Source organism: Ochotona curzoniae, unplaced genomic scaffold (assembly GCF_017591425.1).
Source record: "Ochotona curzoniae isolate NIBS_2020 unplaced genomic scaffold, NIBS_Ocur_1.0 scaffold_4506, whole genome shotgun sequence".
Lineage (NCBI taxonomy): Eukaryota > Metazoa > Chordata > Mammalia > Lagomorpha > Ochotonidae > Ochotona > Ochotona curzoniae.
In genome coordinates, this window is record NW_024467119.1 from 26,547,543 (window position 1) to 26,567,526 (window position 19,984).

Sequence of the window (19,984 nt, forward strand, 5' to 3'; positions counted from 1 at the left end):
ACCTAGAAGAAGCTCCTGGCTCAAGGCTGAAGCCTGGCACAGACCTGGCCACTGTGGCCATTTGAGGAGTCAGTCAGTGAATGGAAGATTCTCTCTGTCCATTCCTCTCTCTAACTCTGCCTTTCAAATAAACAGACAAATCTTTAGTGTGTTTCAAAGCTTTATTGCAGAAGAAATTGCACATTGTTCTAAAAATGAGTTTTGGATGCTTGTTCTACAGATATATCTTGATTCAAGTTGTACTGGAATGTATGTTTGACCTGATGTGTATCCATGACTATTTTAGTTGTAGCAGCACAACTTTCATTTTGCAGCAGTAAGAAGGGTAACTGATGAGTCAGACTGATGCTTCGCTTTATGCCTCTCTAGCATCTTTCATCTGCAGCTCACTAAGCACTTTGTAAACAGTAATTAAACAGCACGACCCACCTCATAGGGTTGGTATTATTGTCCTTTTATGGGGAAACATGAGGAGGTCTTAGGGAAGGCAAATCTGAAGTATGTAGGACTGAGTTCTGTAAGATAAAGGTGCCAATAGTGTTTATTCTGGGGTATGGAGCAGAAAGCGTAGGTGTAATTACTACAAAATCTGCAAATGTAGGGGGGAGGGTGAGTTTCAGGAAATGCAAAAATCCATTGTGAAAGTAATTTCAAAGATTAGTTGTTAAACTGAAGTTCGTGATTAGGAGAATATGTATCACTTAGGCACCTAAGTACCTAACTGCATCTTTTTCCTGATGAAGTGGAAAAGCAGGTCAGGATTACTGCAACATGCTTGAACTTAATAACTCAAACAGGATCATACGATCTGGGTGTTGCAGTACAGCCCTGATTTCAAATAAGCTGATCTGCTTCTTCCCTAAGTGGATTCCAACTGTTCTTATTGTATGACCTCATTTTTCAGTGTATCAAATTACTGTAGCTCTTGTGAATAATTTTCAAGTTTGTTTTTTCTACATCCCCAAATGATGTGGATATTTGGCAGTTAGTGCCAATTTGTATGATTCAGATAGCTAGCATGTCAGTTGTAAATTTCATTCACTTAGTAGAAGAAAATTCAGTAAGACGGTTTATTTATTTCCTTTTAGAGAGACCGATGAAAGAGACTGATGTGCTGATAAGGCACTCTGAAGGGGCATTCAGCCTCTTTTTCTTTTTTTCCCTCCACCATCCTGCAGGGCTTCCTCCTGCTTCCGGATGGTTGCAGGGTTTCGAGCACCACATGCATCTTCCCAGGAGAAAGCAGGAGGGCAAAAAGTCACACTCCAGCTGTGTGTCTTAGTTTCTTTAAAGAACTCTTCCATGTTCATCAACCATTCTAACAGCAGGTTAATAAGTTCTTGGCTGTCATTTTCCTGGGTACATTGCTACTTGGGAAAAAAAATCACAGTCCTACTGTTTAGGAAAAAAAGGAGAATGGAGGTTGAGTAGGAAACAAACAGAAGAAACCAAAATCACTAGCTAAAGCAAAAAGTAAAACAAAGTTGGGAGCACTCCATTTTGAACAGTGAATTGTACGCCTTGGCTGTTTGTCTTGCTGATATTGACTGGACAACTCACAGCTTTTTACTGCATTTGTGATCCAGAGGCACCGCCTATGGGTGTGTATGTGAGGCTATGGCAAGAAAATCAGCACATTAAGAACTACATTAGTGGAATTGTCTGCAAGTGTTTTTGCCTTGTCCTTCCCAAGCCCATGTTTGCTCATGAACTTAAGTCAAGGCTCCTGGTGCCCTTGTAACTCAGCTGCTGCTAGGCAGGCAGTTCTAGGACAGAAGAACTCTCCTCTTTAATCTTTGACTGCAGTAATCTGGAATGCTAGAGTAGATTCACGTTCCTTTTGTGCAACTTTCCATACCATGCCTCCTCCAGTTGACTGTGCCTGTTGTCCTGGGATTGACCTACTCATGCCCCAGCAACTAAAGCCGGGAGGAGTCTGAAGGCAAAGGCAATGCTTACTTGCCTGAAAGAAGCATTTCATCTAACAAAACTGTAACTGCAAAAAGGATGTATGTAGAGAAGGCATGTGTCTTAGTGGGTTTGGAAATCTGAAAGAGATTTTTGCATCCCGTATCAGATTGTTGGTTTGAGTCCTGGCTACTCTAGTTTCAATCCAGCATTCCCGCTATAAATCTATACATAGGATGATGAATTATATGCGTGGGCCTCTTTTACTCATGTAGGACACATGGGTGGAGTTCCTGGCACCCAGTTTTGGCCTTGCTCAGTTCTGACTGTTGTGGTCATTTAGGGAGTAAAACAGTAGATGGAAGATTTATCTCTTTGTGTTTGTGTGTGTGTGTGTGTGTGTGTGTCTTTCTTTCACTCTTGCTTTCAAACAAGTAAATAAACACATCTTAATCTGGAACAAAGAATGTAAGTACTTGTGATTCTTTATAAAAGGATGCGACTTTTAAAAAGCAGATGATCTGGCCTGGCACAATGGCTCAGTGGCTAAATCCTTGCCTTGCACACACTGAGATCCTATATGGGCCCCGTTTTGTGTCCTGACTGCTCCACTGCCCATCCAGCTTCCTGCTTGTGTCCTGGGAAAGCAGTGGAGGATGGCCCAAAGCCTTAGGATACTGCATAGGAGGCCTAGAAGAAGTTCCTGGCTCCTGGCTTCAGAAAAGCTCAGCTCCAGCCTTTGTGACTACTTGGGCTGTGAACCAGCGGATGGAAGATCTTACTCTCTGTCACTCCTTCTCTTTGAAAATCTGCCTTTCCAATAAAATAAGATCTTCAAAAACAAAAAGCAAACGATCAACTCTACATTTAAATTAAAAATTGATCGGATATACTTTCTTTTAAGGTGAGACCCTGGTTTGCAGACACAATTTTGAAATGACACAAATGTAAGTGCTTTACAAATAACTAAGAGTTTTTGCACTTTACCCTCCTGTCACTCAGGTGTTCCACAGCTTCTTCTATATTGCTGCATTGATCATGTTCTGCAAAAAGTTTGAGATTTATTCACAGACCAAAAGAGAGGTGAAGTATGGTGTGATAGGCTAAGACTAATGTTTGGTGATCAAAGGGTCCCTCTACTGGTAGCTAGCATAATCTGCTTAGAACAGCAGTGAATCTAATGTATTTGTGGTGGTTGCTTTGAGTTTAAAAAGTTACCCCAATTTAGTGTTAAACTTTTCATGTGGTGAGGTTGTTTAAAGACAGTTTTTTTTTTTTTACCTGACTCTTCCTTTTCTTTACATGATATATACCTGAGAGCTTGAGGGCCAGTGACTGAGTGAATCTGGTCTCTTTGGGGTCTGTACTTGTGGACTTGAACTTCCTGTCTGGAAGGCACAAGCGGTCAGTTTTTCAGGGCCTGCAGTATGGCCGAGTTTTGAGTGTTTCTAAATGAGAACCTCTGTTGCTGCTCCCTAGGTCTGGAACAAAGTCAGGGCTAGATGAGAGTCAAGCAGATGGAGAATCAAAATGTCAGTGTTATTGTCTGTACAAGTGATGCTGAAGAATGAGGTGCAACTGTTTTCAGCAACAGAGGGTTGACTAAAAATGCGCCCAGAAATTGGTGGCTTTGATCTTTGTCATCTCCTGCAGACCTGCTCTGCAGGCAATTGCTTATAAGGTAGCATAGGATATGCTGTTCAAAACCAAGACACTTTTAGAAAATAAAGTGAAAACTGGCAGGGTGAAATAGCAACACCTGCCTGAGCAGGGTGTGATGTCAGGTCGCTGACTTCCACCTCACAAGAGCAGTTAAAATAGAAAGCACATCTTCCTCAGGCAGGCAGATCCCCAGGGGACAGGGAGGAAAGGTGAAGCCTCACATGCTTTGGTTCTTCATCATGACACACCAATCAGATCAATCAGTTCTTCTGCCCTGAGGGATGGCCCAAAGTCAGTTGTGCTTGTGAAGAGTTTGCCCTCAGAGAACCGATAGGAGTAGGAAAATGGGTTTTCCCCATCAGGACCACCCCAGTAGTTACATCATTAGAGGAGTGACAGTGCAGTGTGTTCTGAGCATGGGCCCGGAGGAGTGATACGGAAAAGCTCATTTTAGCGTCCCTTTTCAACTCAGTGTTTTATGATGCAATAACTAGCAGACTGCCATGGGTCACAATGGGAATATTTAACATCGGAGAAATGGGCAAACTATAAATCAAGGCCTTTCCTTCTCCTTCAATTGATTGTTGAAAACTCACCAGCACATCACTTGGCCCAGGACGACTGGAATTTTATTCCTCTAGGTGTTTGGTTTCTGCTTCCCTTTGTCCCCATCCTTTAGTGAAGGTGTTCAGGTATTCACAGTCAGTGGTTATAAAAATGTTTATCATTGGGCCCTGCGCGGTGGCGCAGTGGTTAAGGTCCTCGCCTTGCACGCCCCCGGGATCCCATATGGGCGCCGGTTCTAATCCCGGCAGCCCCGCTTCCCTTCCAGCTCCCTGCCTGTGGCCTGGGAAAGCAGTCCAGGACGGCTCAAAGCTTTGGGACCGTGCACCCGCTTGGGAGACCCGGAAGAGGCTCCTGGTTTCGGATCGGCATAGTATCGGCCGTTGCGCTCACTTGGGGAGTGAATCATCGGACGGAAGATCTTCCTCTCTGTCTCTCCTCTCTGTATATCCGCCTTTCCAATAAAAACATAATAAAAATAGATCTTTAAAAAATGTTTATCATTGCCATGAAAAATTCCAGACTCTGCATCATTCACGTGTCTCTCGGGTGCAGTCCTTTGGGGCCACTCTCACCGGTGTAAGCAGCTGTGCAACAGCCTGGGTTACATGTCCTCTGTTCCTGGCAGAGCCAAGGGAAACCAAGGGTTGGTTTGCCATTTGGCACCAAGACTGGTCCACCTGAAAAGCCTCTTCCCAGACCTCCAGAGGTCTAGAGGTGCAAAGCGCAAGTACCACTTTGAGGCTGTTAGAATCTTCCAGGCATTAGCAGTGAGAAACAGAATTGTTCAGAGGGGAATTGAAATTTCCAGCAATAACATTGTCAGTGGGATCATATAGTATGTGAGTTTTAGCCGTTAGAAACTTTGGATTTGAGTGAAATGCAACTGTGGGCCTTGGAATTTTTTCAAAGCACCTCCATTTCTTTAAAACTAGGAACAACATTCCCTCGTAAAAACATAATAGGGTTTTGAGGATAAAATTGACTAGCATGTGAAAATGAGTTACAAAGTTTAATAGCTTACACTAATCTAAAGCATAAGTGTTATAAAGAGGGTGTATATTTTATGGCAAAGGAGAGATTAATTATGACATTTTTAGTCATAATGTGCATGACAGGAAGTAGAGTTGGAGTCAGGAACATTGACTTATTAATGGAAGGAGAGAGGGAACTTGATATTTTCCTCCATCTCCCAGGGATAAATGACTTTCATTTAAAAAGTAAAGAAGTTTGTTGGATTTGTTTAGGCTTATTTTACAGTTTAAATTTTTAATCTGAAAGGTGTTGAGATAATGCCTTATTTTTCATTGTTACAAAGTAACTAGGAACTTAAAAAATATATATATATTTTTTATTGAAGAGTCAGATTTACACAGAGAAGGAGAGACAGAGAGAAAGAGCTTCCATCCACTGGCTCACTCCCCAAGTGGCCACAACAGCTGGAACTGAGCCAGTCCAAAGCCAGGAGCCAGAAACTGCTTCTGGGTCTCCCATGTGGGTGCAGGGTCCCAAGACCGTCATTGACTGCTTTGCCAGGCCACAAGCAGGAAACTGGAAGGGAAATGGAATAGCTGGGACATGAAGCTTCACACATACAGGACCTTAGTGCATGCAAGCTGAGGGTTTAGCCAGCAGGGTGCTGTGCTGGGCCCTAAGAACTCTTAAAAATACTGATTTAGCCACTGGAGAGTAATTTGTACTTGTTCAGTTTGGACTGTGAGACCCCTTGAGAGGGTCCAGGATGAAGGAAGATTTCAGATTTTTGTCATGTATTTTGGACGAAACTTACAAGGATTGCGTTTTCCCCTCCGAATGGCAAAATGACCCAAGCCAAAAATCTAAATATTGAATAACAACTATGTATATTCGTTTAAACCTGATTTTTTTTAAAGCCTGGTATATGTACATTTTTTTCAGGTGTACTTTGAGCCCCCTCTAGTGGTAGGTTTGGAAAATTGATCCAAAACTTGTTTTGGAGAAGTAATTTCTTTGAATAAAAACAGGGTTTTGAACATCTAAATCTCAGTTTAAGAAATATGTTTTTATTTGAGAAGCAGGGAGAAAGATGGAGGAAGGTGGGAAGAGAATGAGGGAAAGGGGGGGAGAGAGAGAGAGAGAGAGAGAGAGAAATAACTCCTACACACTGGTTCATTCCTCAGATGAGCACAATAGACAGGACTGGCCAGGTCAAAGTCAAGAAGCAGACATTCCACCTGGGACTTTGTGTTGTGTGTAAGGGACCATTTACTGGAGTCATCACGACTGCTTCCCAGCATTGGTGTCAGCCAGAAACCTGAGTTAGGAGCGTGGTAACAAACTCAGGCATGCTGGCAGGGTGTGAAAGCTTCTTAACAGATGTGTTTCTTAACCACTAGTCCCAAAGCCCACCCCTTCCAGTTCCTTGCACATTGCTTCATACATTATTGCAATTTATAGCAAGCACACTATGCTGTGGAACCAGGACCTGTGACTTGCATCTAACTGCCCTTTGGTACCCTTTATCTCAACCTCTCCCTCCTCTTTCCCCTTTCAAGCCTCTGATAATCACGATTCTAAGTCATATTGACTTTCTCTAAGTAATAGGGATTTTCAGTGGGTGGTAGTTTAAGCATAGATAATCAAAACTCTTTACTTATTGACACTTGACTCTTCAAATAATGAAAAGGGATGTGAAAGGCGCTGGTAACATCTGGGAGGGAGAGAAATTTTAAGACAAAGATGCTGCTTCTCTTGGCTTCTCACATTTTATGCTGTACTGCAGCTTGCATGTAAGATGGGTGAAGACCTTCATTGTTTAGGTCTTAGAGTTATTTTCATCAGCTGACAGGGCAGTGGCCCTGGGTGATAAGAGCAGTAGAGAAGGCATTTGCCAGGGGTCCTGAAATCTGCAGAGCCTAGGACGGATTTTTCACTAACAGCAGTTTCCCAAAGCATTGGTGTCCAATGAGAGAACATGGGAGACATCTAGAATAGCCTGAATCCTCCTTAGGATAATCCCAAGGAGACAAAACAGGCTGTATTGCCAACCACAGGCTCTGACACACTGGATGTATATAGTGGGTGCTTATTTGGAGGCTACCAGCATAATACCTCTACCACTGCTGCATGCATTCAAATAAGCTAGATTGTGTTGGATAATAACTGTGGCATCTTGTGGCTTATTACCACAGGAGCTTGATTTCTTGGTTCACACCCTGTATCCACCATTGGTTGGCTGAAGCTCATTCCTCAAATGGCTACAATAGCCAGAGCTAGTTAAGGCTGAAGCCAGCTTCTTCCAGATCTCCCATGTGGGTGCAGGGACTCAATCACTTCTGATACATTCCCAGGTGCATTAGCAGGGAGCTGGATTGGAGCAACTGGAACTTGAACTGGCATCCATAAGGGATGCCAGTGCCTTAGGCTAGGGGCTTTACCGGTTATGCCACAGCACCAACCCCGGACACTCCTTGTTAATAAATATGAAACCTCCATCCATCAAAAGTCTATATCTTTATCAGCTGTCCCAGACATTCTCAAGCTGAAAAAAGTTAGGAGGAAATGATGTTTGCTAACCAGGAGATATCCTTGTAGGTAGGTAGGGTCAGGGCAAACGGCGCTTTGCTGTAAGGCTTCTTTGCCACCAGGCTTCATTACCTGTTAAGACCCAAAACAAAACAGGTGAGTCTGGAGGCTGTCTTTCCAATCTGTTTTTGGTCAAATTTATAGGTAGGAAAAATGTGTTATTTTGATGTCTCAGCTTCAAAAAGGTACCTATTGGCTGCTGTTTGTATTGATTTCCTAAAGAGTTTATAAGGCACATACAATTACTTTTGGTTTTTTGATTACTGGTGCAATCTAGCCCATTTTTTCCCCCTTACACATGGAGTGTGGCTAGGGACTGTGACTAGGTGTGAATAGCTTCTCTGGTTTCTAATTTGCGTCCCTAACCTCTTTCTTTCAAAGGAAGAGTCTTTCTTAAGTAAATATACTTCTTTAAAAAAAAAATTATTTGAAAGACAAAGTGACACACACAGAGGGAGAGAGGAAAGAGATTTTTCTATTCATTGATTTACTTCTCAAATGACTCCAATGGCTGGAGCTGGGCCAGGCTATAGTTAGGATCCAGGAACTCCATCTGGGTGTGCATCATGGGTGGCAGGGACCCAAGCATTTGGGTCATATTCATCTGCCTTCCTGGGCTCATTAGCAGGGAACTGGACTGGAAGTGGAGCATCTGGGACTCAAACCAGCACTCCCATATGGGATACTGGTGGCACAGGCAGTGGCCTAATGTACTGTGCCACAATATTTGTCCCTGGATTTTATTTTATTATTATTATTTTTTGGTATTGTTTTTCCCCCATTCATTTAATCCTAAGATTTTTAGCTTGGTTTCTTTCCTGGTCCAGGATTCTAGGATTTACTCTGCCTAGAAGCATTCTTCCAAGTGTTTTGGATTGGATACTTTAAAGGCAGTCCCTTCCTTGTTTTGGGCTTTCCCACACTCACCTGTGCTCCAGCTGTCGCGTTCCCTCTCTAGAAGGGGTTTTTCTTCCTGCTTGTAGGAGTAGGCTGAGACATCCTCAGAACCAGATGTGTTGGGAGGTAACATCTGGGAAAGACACCTTTGATTCACCCAGCTCATCTGGAACAGGAATGTGTGGGGATTTTTAACTCTGATGGGTACGCAGGTTCATAGAATCTCTAGAAGCGGAGGTGGGCATAGGAGGCTGTAGTCAATCTCCATGGTGATGGCCAAAGGGAGCTTGTTAACAGAGTGTGCTGGCACGATGAGATGCAAGAGCAGGTGTCATCAACCATGTAACGGGTTTATTGCTTAGCCTCATTTTAGGAGTGCCACTGTCCTTTGTGTTCTTCAAAGTACTTCATTTTTTTTTTTTCCCTGTGAAGGAGTAAATGAAATGTGGGAAGAGAGATGAGGAGGACTTACTTTCCAAGAAATTCTTATTTGTGGATTCTTAAGAAAAGGAGAAAGACCATTCTTACTAAGAGAAGTGTGTGTTTATTTTTTGAATGAATGGATAGATTTTAAGAAGAGTTACAAGTGCTATTTATTGTATTGATGTAGCTAGGGAATAAAAATTATGGAATAACCAGAAAGTGAATTTCAGGGGTCAAGTGAATGTTTTGTGATTTATAAGTTGGGAGTAGGTAAACCACACACTTTGATTCATTTGGATGGTTTCGCTACAACTGAGTGGTGGAGGTAGGAAGATTGACTGCAGACAGAAGAACCGAAAAGGGGGCCACATGAAAGGTTTAAATGTTCAGAGAACGGGTTAGAAAGTACTCCAGATACATTGATTTTATTGGAGACAGATGAACCGCTTGTTCACAGTTCCATGTGGACTAGGAGAGGAGACAAAAGAAGTGTTAGAGCTGTGACTCCTTAGGTGCGGGTCACGTGAACAAACTGTATCTCTAGAGTGTTTAATGATGTTTATATTTTTTCATTAGCTGGGGAAAGAAAACAGGGACAAGGCCATGAATTCTCAAAATGCTGCATTAGGAGAAATCCTCTCCCTCTCTCTCTCTCTTTTTCTCTTTTTTTCTCACTCTCTCCTACTCTCTCTTCCTCCCTCTCTCCCTGTCTCTGTCCCTTTTGGTTGGATCAGTCAAAATGTTGCCCAGAGAAGAAATAACCGAGGAAGTAAGGAGGCTTATGGGGCCGGGGTGGGGGGTAAGGAGAGAGAGAGAGAGAGAGAGAGAGAGAGAGAGAGAGATTGATTCCATTGCTGGTTCATTCCCCAAACAACACAATCATCAAGTCTAGGCCAGGCTGAAGCCAGAAGGCAGGAACTCCAAGTGATTCCCCCACATATGTGGCAGGGACACAAGCATTTGGTCCATCATTTGCTGCCTTCCCAAGTGTATTTGCAGGGGTGCTTAATCAGAAGCAAAGCAGCCAGTGTTCAAACCTGCACTGCTATGGGATGCTGGTGTCCCAAACATCAAAGTAACCTTCTGCATCACACACTAGGCCTATCATGATGTATAAAGAACGCTGGCCATATTGGTTGGTCAGGCAGAGTCTTTAACCAAACTCATCAGCAGATATAATTGGGAAAAGGAAAACTAATTAGGAGATAAGAGTGTGAATGACTAAAGGATACATGCTGTATGGATATTCTTAAATGTTGTAGAGGGCAAGCCCCAGATATGATTTCAGCTTAGCCTAGAAAAAACTAGATAAGGAGATGTTATATTATCTAACTCATAAAATTGTTTGCAAGAACCTTGAGAAAGGCAGGAACTAAGCTTACTAAAGCTTATTGAACTAAGCAAAAGGGACCATCTCCCTTATTGTTATGGAGGACAACCATGCTCAGAGTAGACTTCTTGCCTTAGGTTCTGATGGTGGTTGTGTCAAGAGAATTAAGGACCATGTCTGTGGGTTTTTAAGGCTGTTACTCCTGAACTGTGCCTTTGGGACCTTAATTGAACATTTCAGGATCTGAGCAGAGCTTCACTTCAGATATGTGAGGGGAAGGTGCAATGGGGTGGAAGGGCTCACCTGTGAAGGAGCTGTGTAAACCCAGCAGGTGGAACCCAGGGAAGAAGAGCTGTCTGTCTCATTCCTCATCTGACTCAACTTGACCTGCTTGCCCTCCCCTCCTCTTCCTTCCTGTCTTGTTTCATTCCTTCTAGTTTCTTTCCCTTTGCACATTAGCTTCAGAGCTTAAAGCCCCTGAGCCTCCATCTCCCCTCAGTAAATGATAAATTCTGTCTCCTAAGATTTTGGTAAGTTTACTTGAAAGTCCAGACGTTCAGTCCATATTGTCATATAGTGGATTAAGCCACTGCCTGCTATGCTGACAGCCCTTTTGAATGCTAGTTTGCATTCTCACTACTGCCCTTCTGATGCAGCTCTCTGCTAATGAACCTGGGAAAGCAATAGGAGATGGCCCAACTATTTGGGCGTATGCTACCAGTGTAGGAGACATGGATGGAGTTTCTGGCTCCTAGCTTCAGCCTGGCCAAACCCATTTGAAGAATAAATCAGTGGATGGAAGATCTCTCTCTCTCTATTTTTCCATCTCTCTCTCTCTCTGTCTCTCTCTGCAGGCTGTAATTCTTTCAAATAAGCAAATTAATATTTGAAGAAAAACCCCACAAGCCTTGATCTTATCCAGAACTCCTTTACCTTTCTGATATGCTGTTCTCATGGAAGGTGTGGTGAAAGCAGAGGCAGAGGTCCAGACATGTCCTTTCAAATCAACAAATTCAGGATGTTGTATGTAGACTGAATCTGAAAGAATAGAAAGAAATGTTGAATGAAGGGACTAGAAAGTAGTCCATGATGGTTGTTAAGCCAGTAAGGAGGTCTGGTTTGGAGAAGTGAATTATGAATACAAGAATTAGAGATGCAGAAACAAAAGCAAGAAAATCTTGCTGATTGAATTTCTAAGCTGAGGCTGCTATAGGTGGCTTGCCTTTATGTTCCTTATTTTACATCAGTTACTATTATGTAATAAGCTACCATAAAATTTAGTCACTGGAGGTGTTAATAACAGATAATTCCTCTCCAGGAAGGAGTCCTTGTACTTGTCAATCCTGGTTGGGCTGCCTTAAGTGTTGCCAAGCAGTTTGGAAATGCATCTAGGCTGGTTGATCCAGAATTACTTTGGCTAGCAACTCAACTTGCTTCTACAAGCTATCTTTCACGTACTTCTAGCTGGTTAGCCTGGGCATTTTCCTATGGCGGTAGAAATTGTGTAAGAGGGAAGGCTAACACATGAAAGCACCTTTTCAAGTCTCTGCTTGTATCAAGTTTCCTAATGTCTCAGTGGCCAAACCAAGTCACATGAGCACGCTAAGATTCAGTTGGAAGAGGGGGCAGACACTACCATGTGTCATAGCTGTAAGTACATATAAATACTAAAGCTGTGAATGCAATGCATCTACAAATCTCATCATCATATGAGGTCTGTGCTCCAATAACTCCATTGAACTTGCGCTCTGATTTCCAGGACCGATAGGCTATTTTTTTTGTGTCTCTGATGTCTTCACAACATTTGTCACCATAAAACATTCCACCTTTTTAATATGATTTTTATTCTTATATTTCTGACTGTGCTCGTACATTCTCAGAGTACTTCATGTGGCTTCTTTCCTTCTTCCTGTAGCTCTAATTTTGGCTTTTCAGAGGTAAGGATTTTAGAAAATCTATGTATAAGAGCAATTGATAAATAGGACACATAGATGAGACAAAGATCGAGGTAAAGACCCAACTTTTTCACTGATTAAAAATAAAACTACCAAATACCAGGGTCTTCATAATGGAATACTAAATGTTTAGCCTTTGGTTTTACTTCCTTTCCTGGTCACAGATTCAGACATTGGGGAGCAGGAAGAAGCTGACTTTGAGAGAGGAAGGGGCTACATGCTCAGTTCTTGCTCTGAAACTTTCGCTGTGTGATACAAGATATGACAAAAACAGACCGTGAACACCGTTTAAGTGATTCCTCTACGTGCAAGTTTGCTGTAAGACATCTCTATGGGTGTAAGAAGATTCTGGATGTCTTTTCCACCCAAATTAAGGAGAGTGGTGAAACAGTTCTCCCCAAATTTCACAGTTCCACCAGTGATCTTGTATTTTATTTTCATCTCTCACATTTCCATTTGCATCAGAATGACTCAGCTACCTACATGCGTTCTCTTTTTTTTCTAGAACAGACTTCTCTCTAAAGGTCTAAATCAAATTGTTCAGGACTACTGGACATCTCCTTTGGATGTTGAATAGTGCCCATTAATTTAATTCATCCTAAATGGAAATGATCATTTATCTGTTCATTTGGTCAATGAACATTATTCCAGAAATTTCCAATTTGAATCTATGCACTTTGTTCTTAACCTCTGGATTTTCACATCCAGTGATTCAAATGAAAAAGTCCTTCACAGTTCTCTCCAGTCATGACTCTGCCGTCCAATTGTATGCATTCAATCGTATCAATCTCTCTTCTCTGATTTCCCTTATTCCACACAACCACTACCACTTCTGACTCTTGAAAACTCTCAGATTTCTACGCAAGCCTCTTACATACACTACCATACACTACCTTTTTTGTTTGTTTGTTTTATTTCTTTCTCTTTTGGAAACTTACATACCATACAGGAATATGGTATGTGAATGATTGGTACAATGTTTTTTTGTATGTGTAAAAAGAAAGGGGGCTTTGGAGCAGAATTGGTTCTGCCACTTAGTTTTATGTCTTTGGAAAGACACTTAACTCTCTGAGTTCTGAGTTGTAAAAAAATCTGTACATTGAAGATAATGTTCACCTTGTGTGATTCGCATAAAGAAGAAATGATTGACTACTATATGCTGAAGTGTAGTGTCTGCTCTGTCATCCTAATGGGGAATGCTAAATTGTAGACTGAGTGTTGTGCTAACTGCTTAAGGTGCATTAGCTCATTTACTTTTGTTTACCTTAGAGTAAATTTTATTACTCCCATTTTCTAGATGATAAAATGAGACAAAATTTGTGTAGAGCCATAAGACAAGTGAAGTGGATGGGAATTAAAGCCCAGTCAGCTGGCCTTCAAAACACCTGCTCTTAATCATATGACTACACCACCTGGAGAGGTAGAATGGGAAAGAGAGTATTCTCAAATGTAGCATTGATTCTTCGGTGCTACATAAACTTGGGTGAGTTAAAGTCTTTGAGCATCAGTTATCTGTAAAATAAGATTAAATATATCTGTTTGTGATATGGTAGTGAAAATTTAATAAAGGACACCTATTATTGTTTTTATTTCTAAATCCCTTAGCCATTCTGTTTAAAAATTTATTGTTGGGTCAGGCTAATCCTGTGGGTTCTGGTTTATGTCCCAGCGGTTTCACTTTTGATCCAGCTCTCTGCTAATGGCCTAGAAAGCAGCAGCGATGGCCTATGTGTTTGGGCCCTTGCATCTACATGGGATACCTGGAAAGTACTTGGCCTCCCAGCCACATACTAGCTCAGCTCTGGCTTTGCAGTCATTTGGGGATTAACCAAAAGATAACAGATCTCTCTCTGCTTATCTCTCCTTCTTTCTGTAATTCTGACTCTCAAGTAAAAAATAAATAAGCCTTTTAAAAAATTCCATTGTAGTCTCTGTGTCTCTTGCAGGCCAACTTTTGAATACCCACTCCTTCCCCTTCTACCTTGTGTAGTTACTTTTGTCTTCTCCAAGGTACACTGCTAATCTCACAACTTTATGCTTTTGTAAATTTTTCTTTCTTGTTCTGGAAAACTACCTCTTCTATTGTTCACACATCAACATTTGTCTTCTGTTTAATTCTTGTGCTTTAATATTGAATTCCCCACCCCATCCTTTGTTTCAACATTTCTAGTTCCGTCCATCATAGTTGGGTGTTGTTCTGTAAGTGTGCATATGTCCATCTATTCTCACACTGCTGTTGTTTACTAGTTGTTTTTCCTCACTAAGTTGTTACCAGAGGATAAAAAATGTTTTTTTTTTTTCTGATATATCAAGACTTAGCTATTTATGCCCTCATTGGATGCCTGATGTATTAGAATTAAATGCAATCTAGCTAGAGATACAGTCTGGTTCTTAGTGCTGATTAATAATTTTTTTATATTTTAATTTCTGTAGATGATAATATTTATTATGGAATATGTTCTACTTTAGTAATATTTGTTTTATTATTTATGAATTGTAGCGTTAGTTGGTATTTGTGGCACAGCACTCTGTTACTTTTTGTTCACTCATACACATTTCAGAACAACAGCAGCAGGTTTTAAGGCGATTCTCTGATACAATCTATCTTTTTGCTTTCAACAAAAAGTAGTCATATTCTGCAGACTACTTACTTTCCTCATTGTGGAAACAAAGTGAAAGTCTCTAGTTACTCAGATTTTTTTTTAAAGCATACATTAGAACCACTTTGTCAAGTGTTAACTGACCTTAAGTGTAGGCTTTTCCACTAAATGAAACCAAAAAGAAATCAGCAAGGATTCTGCAAAGAAAGAAATAAACATGACAATCAACACAAAGAAGATTGGAAATCCTTTTTAGAAACCTACAGCTTGCTCATTTAACAATGTCTTCTCTTTAGAAAAAGATTCCATGTGGGGGGCCCCTGCTGGTGAGAGAGTGAAAGAGGGAAAGAATGACAGGGACACAATTTGAGTGTTTTGACAGCTTAGTCAAAGGAATGAATTGCCATGGGCATGTGCACATTGTAACCCCTGCTGCAATGGTTACAAGTCTTTCTGGAATTCCGTCTAAATCCCAGAATGAGGTCTTTAGAAAACTGAAAGTTGCATGCCTGACACAAAAAAAATAACATTTAAATAACATGGGGAAAAAATCAGTTCAGCAAGGAATTGAAGATACTCAAATATTTGATAGATGGGCAGAAATTTTCTGACTTTGATTTTTTCATTTAGGCACAAATTTGGGTGTTATAGTGCTTGGATATTATTCTCCTGGGCTCCATATTTAAAGCTTCAGGAACATGTTTTCTTTCTGACGGGGGCGAATTGGTTTAACAGCGAGGGATATGATACGGTAGGCTAAAGCTTAGTCCCAAAGTCTATGGAGCTAGCTCTTTGTAGTCTGTAGATGTTTCTGGTCATTTCTTTTGTCCAAATGATGGTTGCTGGAGAAGGCAAATCAGTTAACAATAAATTTCTCATTGTTGGAATAAGACATGGTCGTTGGGGATGTCAGGAGCTGTTACTGTCTTTGTCTCTTCCCCCACCTCCATTCATCCCATGAACCGCAAATCCACAAAAGCAGAGCATTTAACTCAAAGGAGACTATGGCATGTAAAGGGAAGAATGTGGTGTGTGGGGTATTGACATAAAAGAACACTTAGATTCTACAAAGAAAATTTGCGTTGTTGGACTAACTGAAGTGAAATCCAGTTTCGAGCAGCATTGAGAAAAATGAACTTGCTGTTCATAATCCCCTACTATGTTAGGCATAGGGGGCTACACACACACACACACACACACACACACACACACACACACCCTACATGCTCTGTCCCCCTACAACTAAAGTAGGCAGATATGTTTATTTCAGCAAATAAAATGTCTTATATGTTAGTATGTTTTAGTGATTAAGCAACATCAACATTAATTCATGTAAAATATGCCCTTTTTTGAAATATGCTTTGAAATACTTAATGGTATTATGAAATAAAATCTAAAATTCTCATAGAAGTTTGATTTCTAATAAATAGCAGTATTTCTATCTCTATGTCTTCTTTTTCAATCCTGTTCTTCTTTCCTGTGCTTTTTCTTTTAGAATTACTAACACAACATGATTTACTTCTACTTGACTTTAAAATAACGAAGGGAAATAACTCTAAATGCCAAGAACTTAGAGGAATCAAGCAACCCGGAGCTGAACAAAACGTACTTAGCTTTGCTTGTCAGATTAGTTTCTAACAGATGGCTTAATGGGGTTAATTTGAATTTCTTGCTTTCTTAAAATTGTAAGACAACAGCAATCTTAGGCACCTGTTTCTAGCAATTCACACCATAAAATCTCTTTATCCATTGTTGTAGACTAAATGTTTGCTCAGCAAAGAACAAGTAAATCTCCTTAAGTATTGAGCTAGCTGCTGGGGAGAGTCTTCTGGACCAGTTTGTTATGTGTCACAGCTAGGGTCAACATATCAACCTTTTTTAGTAAGTCTTTTAGTAAGTTTTATGAAAATATTTGTTTACTTGAAAAACCAATGCAGAGAGAGATCATCTGTTTTGATGATATTCTGTCTAAATGGCCATAATAACTGGGGTTGGGCATGACTAAAGCCAGGTCAGAAACTCCATGTGGGTCTCCCACAGGGGTAAATGGGACACAACTATTGGACCCATTATTTGCTGCCTATCAGGAGCATATTAACAGGAAGCTGAACAGGAAGCACAGCCAGGATTTGAACTCTAGCAGTCTGATATTGGATGTGGGTGTCCCCAGTAGCAGCTTAATCACTGTGCACAACACCTACTCCTTACAACTCCATGTAACTATTTGTATAATAATAAAAAGAATTAGAAGCCTTTTCCTAGAGTAGGGCTTTTTTTATATGTGAAGTAACTAACACTCAATTCTTAGTTTTGGACAATTATGGATCTTCTGGTTGGGAAGTTAGAATGAAAAAGAACAAGATACAGGAAGAGGGAGGGATAAGGGAAAACAAGGGAAAACATAGTTATATATACATTAAATGAAATGGGAAGAAGGCAAAGAAAGTTCATTTAATGTATATATAACTAAAATAGTTAGCTCTGGAGAAAATGAATGGGTTAAAAATAAGGAAATGGGTAAGTATAAAATAAAAACTTATTTTAGTTAAATTGGCATAATTTCAAGAATGGAAAAAAGTTAAATTCTCCTGGAACATGCTAATGTTGGAATATCCATTCAAACCTGTCACATTTTAAAGCAAAATCTTGCAACACAAAAATATTCTGATAAATATTCTGATACCTTGGGCCTGGCATGATAGTGTAGTGGTTAAGCGCCAGTTAACCCATATGGGTGCCAGTTCTAATCCCAGCAGCCCTGCTTCCCATCCAGCTCCCTGCCTGTGGCCTGGGAAAGCAGTCAAGGATGGCCCAAAGCTTTGGAACCCTGCATCTGCGTGGGAGACCTGGAATAAGCTCCTAGCTCCTGGCTTCAGACAGGCACAGCTCCAGCTGTTGCGACTGCTTGGGCAGTGAACCATCGGACAGATCTGCCTCTCTGTCTCTCCTCCTCTCTGTATATCTGCCTTTCCAATAAAAACAAATAAATCTTAAAAAAATTCTGATATCTTTATTTTGTCTGCTAACGTAATTCTCTGGTACAGGAAATTCCAAATGACATCACCTTCATGTTTCAATAACAAGCCTAATTAAAATTATTTTAGAATAAAAGTGGGGTGTATATTCATTTAGAAGCAGATGTCTTATTAAATATAATTTCCTCTGTTGGCTGCTTTATATTAAGGGCAGATTTAAAAATAAGAATTGCTTCTGTGAAATGTAATTAGATCCTGTTTTATGACTTCCATGGTCAGGGGAAATGGAATAGGAAAGTAATTGACAAACATCTGCAAAACAGTTTTTATTTCTTAAATAGTTGCTTAAGTCTTAGATCAGCTACCAGTTTTTCTCTGTATTTTAGAACCTTGTATTGTCCAGATTATGTTGGGTTGATTGATTCAGCCATTCAGTTTCCTGCTGTGGCTTTTACAAAGTCCGTTCATAGCTCCATCGGAAGCCGAGCAATCAAAGACTTCTTTGGTGGATGATTTACATTTTTGAAATAATTTTCTTTGCTTCTCAGGCCATCTAAAGTGGATGCAGTGACATAAAAGAAGCAGAAGCTACATCTGGTGTTTGGGAGTTAGAGTTCTTTCATGTGCACATTTTGTTGTAAGAGCAGCTTCATTCTCTTATTGATGGTTTTGATACTGTTTTTCCACCGCTTTTAGAAAATATGGAAGCAAGTATGTCACAGTGAGAGGTATGCACTTTGCCTTTTCTGCCACCTATGTTTAATGACATAGTTAGAAAGTCCTGGAAATCAGAGATTGGCTAGCTTAAAAATATATATTTGTTATATATTATATATATGTTTTCCATGATACAGTTATATGTATATGTTATATATAATATATGTTATTTTCCATGATACAGTATAATAGGTATAAGGTTTTTGTCACTCCCCTTTCTTTCTCTCTATTCTTTACCCCCCGACTGTTTCCTTCATAGTATTACAATAGTATAGTCCTTCAGCAACAGCGAAAAGCCCAACATTCTGCTATTTAACTGTATCATGGCATTGTAAGTCTAGGCAATGGTAGAAATTCTGGTATCCTATTATGAAGTTATATTTAACAGTTTTATTTAGAGTCCTCCTTTTATTTGGGAGTAGAGATGAAAACTGCAATGTATCTTCAAATCCCAGTATGTTAGTCCCCATTATGCAATCCATCTATGAGAATATATGTACATACTTGTTTACTTACATACGTATATTTAAGGTTCTTTTCTTTTTTAAAAAAATGGGATTGTATTTAAAACTTCTTTCTCAGTCATGGATTTGTTTGTGTATACTAGTGCCATCGGTTCATGTTCGTTGATTTTGTACCCTGTTACCCTGCCAAACTCCCTGATGAGTTCTAATATTCCCTTTATTGAGCTTTTGGTTCTTCCATGTATATAATCATGTCAACTGTGAACAGGGTTAATTTTAATTCCTTATTTCCAATTTGAATTCCATGAATTTATCTTCCTTGCCTAATAGCTCTAGTGAGGACTTCTAATACTATGTTGAACAGCAGTGGTGAAAGTAGACAACCTTGTCTAGTTCCAGATATTAATGAAAAAGCTTCTGGTCTTTCCTTATTCAACATAATCCTTGCATTGGGTTTTTGTATATTACTTTGGTTGTGTTGTAGAATGTTCCTTCTGTGAGGGTTTTTAGCTGAAGTCATGATGGATTTTATCAAATGCCTTCTCTGTATCTATGAGGTGATCATATTTTCTTGGTGAGGTGTATTATTTTTTTATTTGAATATGTTAAGCGATCCCTGTCCAGGTGAATGACCTGTCTGATGTGTTGTTGGATTCTGTTGCTAGTATTTTGTTGAGGATTTTTACATTTATGTTCATTAGGGATATTGGTCTGTAGTTCTCTTTCTCTGTTGTGTTTCTGTATCGCTTTGGTACTAAGGTGATGTTGGCTTCACGGGATGAGATAGGAAGGGTTGCCTCTTTTTCTATTTTAAATAGTTTATGATGGATTGGGGTAACTTCTTGAAATGTTGGGTAGAATTCAGCAATGAAACCATCTAGTCTGGGCTTTTCTCTATTGGAAGGCATTTAATTACTGATTCCAT

At 40.2% G+C, this 19,984-nt stretch overlaps 1 long non-coding RNA gene across 1 annotated transcript; it reads right to left on the reverse strand.

Moving 5' to 3' along the window:
* Positions 1–9,170: 9,170 nt before the first annotated feature.
* LOC121147442 lies at positions 9,171–18,959 on the reverse strand. Its single transcript, XR_005882385.1, has 3 exons — positions 18,898–18,959; positions 10,177–10,180; positions 9,171–9,184 (listed from the first exon to the last, which is right to left on the reverse strand). It is a non-coding gene; the product is annotated as an uncharacterized LOC121147442 (long non-coding RNA).
* Positions 18,960–19,984: the final 1,025 nt, after the last annotated feature.